Raw genomic sequence first — 4,443 nt, forward strand, 5'->3', positions numbered from 1 at the left:
CCCATCCAAGGAGAACTGACCACTCCATTTCTTCCCTTGATTTGAGACTGAATACTGTCTGTATTTCTTTTTGATTCCCCTCATTGCCCCCCACTATCTAGAATACTGAACTACTCTTGGAATCTGTGGTGTCAAGCAGAATGCCTGGAACACAGCATGTGATAAATATTTATTAAAGGAATGATAACATTTGGAGGTATCAGGTTATACAATATTTATTCACTCAATATTCATGCCATATTATCTTTACTTAAGTAAAAATAATTTTCCAATCATGTCACTTAGAGATCATTTCACCCACTCTTCCCCCACCCACCCACTGGGCCACCAGTCTCTTGCCTCTGTCTTCAGCAATGATGAGGTGGATATCTTTTCCTTGGGGAAGAGAAATCCGTATTTTGTTGCCTTTGCCAATAACAAAAATGTTGGAGAGCCAGGTGGCAAAGTTGTTGCCATTGGCATCTTTCACAGGAACCACATCAAAAGAACCAGTGTGTCTCTCTCTGTTGGTGGTCATACCAGTTCTTCCCAGGTTAGCACCTCTGTTCACCAGACACAGGGTACCAGTGTCAAACTTGAAGGAGTTGGTGGTTTGCCACTTTCCAAACCAATCTGAATGGTGTTGTTTACTTTGATGAGGGAATCAGGGTAGCAGATTGTGGAAGCATTATGGGTAACCAGATGAGGGATTCCTTTTGTGCCCACAGAGATCTTTCTCACTTTGCACAACTTGTACTTGGCCTTCTTAAGTGTAATACGATGAACAGCTAAGCCACCCTTGGTGTCATAGATCAGATGGAAATTCTCTCAGTCTAGTCAACGCTGATGACGTTCATAAATTCAGCAGAGTAGGTTATATCATTTTGGACCTTGCCATCAATCTTAATGAACTGCTGCATGCAGATCTTTACTTCATCTCCTGTTAGGGCATACTTAAACCTGTTCCTTAGGAAAATGATGAGAAGGAGACATTTTCTCAGCTTGTGGAGACTTGTAGATGAACAAGGAGCAAACACACTGACCAGTTTATCCACCATCCAATGCTTTGGAGCTGCTACACTCTTCAGATGCTTCTTGGGACCAAGGTCCATGGCATGAAAAGAGGACCACCTCCTTCCAGTGCATTGATAAAGTAGCTAAGGTAAAAAATTTTTAGAGCTGGATGGAAATTTTAAAGATTTCTCCATGCCTCATTCCTCCATTTCAGTGGTTCTCAACCTTGACTTCATATTGGAAAGTACTGGGGAGTTTTAAAAACTCCTGAGGACTGAGTCCTACCCACAAAGATTCTCATGTAATTAAAGAATTACATGTGTGTAATTACCCAGAAACCTGGCAGCTTAAAACGGCAACTGATTTATCATGTCTGTGATTCTGAGAAGCAGGGCAGGGCTCAGCTGGGGAATTCCTCAGTTCCAAGCGACATTGCTTGAGGTCACTCAGAGGTAATCAGCTGGAGGTTAGGCCGCTCTGGAGGATCAAAGACAGACTCACTCACATGTCTGGCTCCTGCAGGGATTCTTGGACCGTCAGGATCAGCCAGGTCTGTCAACCAGATCACCTACATGTGGCCTCTCCTGTTAGGGTCTCAAGGCATTAGGGCTAGGACAGCCTCCTCCCCTCCTCCTTCTTATTGCTCTGCCTTTCCCTATTCTATTTTTTTTTTTTTTGGGTTCGCGGGCCTCTCACTCTTGTGGCCTCTCCCGTTGCGGAGCACAGGCTCCGGATACACAGGCTCAGTGGCCATGGCTCACGGGCCCAGCCGCTCTGCGGCATGTGGGATCCTCCCAGACAAGGGTACGAACCCACGTCCCCTGCATCGGCAGGCCGACTCTCAACCACTGCGCCACCAGGGAAGCCCCATTGTGGTTTTGATATACATTTTCCTAATGATGTTGAACATTTTTTGATATGCTTATTGGCCATTTGTATATCTTCTTCGGAGAAATGTTTATTCAAGTCTTTTGCCCACTTTTAAATTGAGTTATTTTGTTTTTAAGTTGTATATTTGGACTTCTTACATGCCAGATCATGATGTTCAGAAAGAGGATTCTAAGAGACCCAGGTGGAAGCTGCAAGACTTCCTATGACTTAGCTTTAGAAGTCCTAGGACCTCACTTCTGCTGTATTTTATAGGTCACACAGGCCATCGAAGTCAGCCCAGATTCCAGGGGAGGGCTAGCAAAAAATGTGTGGCCATCTTTAATCCAACAGAGTACAGTATTAAAATTAACTAAAAATTCAATTGTTTGAATAACAATAACAATAATAATGAATGCTGCTACAACTTTGGATTAATATGGCTTATTTTCTTCTGAGGTCTTGAAGTGCTTTCACCCATAAAAACCTTCACCATGGGAGTTTTACACATTTTAGAGATCTTTAATTATGATATAGAGCACAGTTACTTGATTTTTAAAATCACTTAGCTGATTTGCTTTTATAATGATGGGATGAGGCAGGAGACTTGGGTTTCAATTTTGGCCCTGTCATTAACTGGCTAACTGGCCTCTCTTGGGGGATGAGCTAGATGTCCTCTAACTTCTTTTCTAGCTTGGATACAGTATTGTTTTTAAGAAGGAAGGTGAATTGATCAAGAATTAGGATGTAGAAAATGTCTAAGTACAGGGCAGTTTGTTGCCTAGAAATATTCCCATGTGTCATTTATTCACTATGACAGAGAAGTAACTTCAGCTTAATGACAATTATTATAATAAGATTTAAAAATAATATCAGCAAACATACATACACAGTTATGATAGGAGCTGAAGGGGGGCTGAAGAAATGTCTTGGAGCCTTGAGGCAGAAGGGCAAGAAGATAAGACATAGAGCAGTTCACAGGTCAGCCAGGTGCAAAGGCACAAGGAATATGGCTTTCTAGATCAAAGTCTTTGTCTAAGAGTGGTATATAGCAAGAAGATCTGCAAACAATGGCTAAGTCCATAAGACAAAATATGCAGCAATAGGGTAGTGTTGGGTTGAGAAGAAAAGGCACTGAGCATTTGTAGTGTGTGTCTTTTATATGCCAAGTGCAGGGCTGGTTGTTTTATATTGAACTCATTTAAAAAATTTTTTTATTGAAGTATAGTTGATTTACAATGTGGTGTTTAGTTTCTACTGTACAGCAAAGTGACTCAGTTTTATATATATATATATATATACACACACACACACACACACACATACATATATATATATTTTTTCGTATTCTTTTCCATTACGGTTTATCACAGTATAGTGAGTATAGTTCTTTATGCTATACAGTAGGATCTTGTTGTTTATCCATCCTATATATAATAGTTTACATCTGCTAATCCCAAACTCCCAATCCTTCCCTTCCACATCCCCCCCTCTTTGGCAACCACAGTCTGTTCTCTATGTCTGTGAGCCTGTTTCTGTTTTATAGATAGGTTCATTTGTGTCACATTTTAGATTCCACATATAAGTGATATCATATGGTTTGTCTTTCTCTTTCTGACTTATTTCGCTTAATATGATAATCTACAGATCCAGCATGTTGCTGCAAATGGCATTATTTCATTCTTTTTAATGGCTGTATACTGTACTCATTTGATTTTCACAGGCAACTGCATGAGTAAGCATTACTTTCCCCTACTTCCTGTTTTACAAATGAGGAAACTGATGCTCAGCATTCTGCGCATGGTCCCACAGCTAAAGCCCTTGGAGATACCAAAGGTCATGTTTTTCCTGCATCAAGCTGCCTGCAATAAGCCAAGACACCATATTTACAGGAGAACACTGTTTGGAAAAAATTCTTACTAGTAGACGCAGTCTTCCCAACCTTAGAATGTAATCACCATCAGTTTTATAGCTCCTCTTTGAAAGTGAAGAGAGTATATCCTCTCAAGCTTGATTTGGAGGATCACTCACTAGCTGTTTCTGATGACTTGCAAAGTTCTTCACTGTCATCTGATTACTTCATGTAGAGAAAAATGATCCTTAATAGAAGAGATAATTTTAGTAATTTAAGTAAGTTAGTTCTTTTAAAAGTATGAAATTTATGGGTGGATCTCAAGGACATTTGTACTACGTCTTGAGCAGATGAGTTTCCTGTTCTTCCCCTATGCGGTGAGAACCCCTGCTTTGTATTCATGCAGGATCTCAGGCCCATAGGTTTCCATAGCTCTCCCCTAGGGCAAGGGGCTTTTATTTCTACCCTTTTCCCAGAAGCGGTGGATCATTGCCTGGGTCCCTGCATGGCAGGCTTTGCTACTCTCTTTCTGCCCCTTAGCTTCTCAAAGCCTTTGCTTTATATGAGAGAAGGTTGTGGGGAAGTGGGCTGTCATCAGTGGGAGACGATCATTACCTGCAATACCTGAGCCCCCAAAAGGGACTCTCTCCTTCCTCCTGCTCTCCCCCCAATCTTTCTTGTGATCACCTGGTGGATAAGAGCTTGGGAATAAGTGCAATGTTCCTTGAAGA

At 41.3% G+C, this 4,443-nt stretch overlaps 1 pseudogene; it reads right to left on the reverse strand.

The window, feature by feature from the left end:
* Window positions 1-277: 277 nt before the first annotated feature.
* LOC137226808 (small ribosomal subunit protein eS4-like) lies at window positions 278-1,091 on the reverse strand (annotated as a pseudogene).
* Window positions 1,092-4,443: the final 3,352 nt, after the last annotated feature.

Source organism: Pseudorca crassidens, chromosome 6 (assembly GCF_039906515.1).
Source record: "Pseudorca crassidens isolate mPseCra1 chromosome 6, mPseCra1.hap1, whole genome shotgun sequence".
Classification (NCBI taxonomy): Eukaryota; Metazoa; Chordata; class Mammalia; order Artiodactyla; family Delphinidae; genus Pseudorca; species Pseudorca crassidens.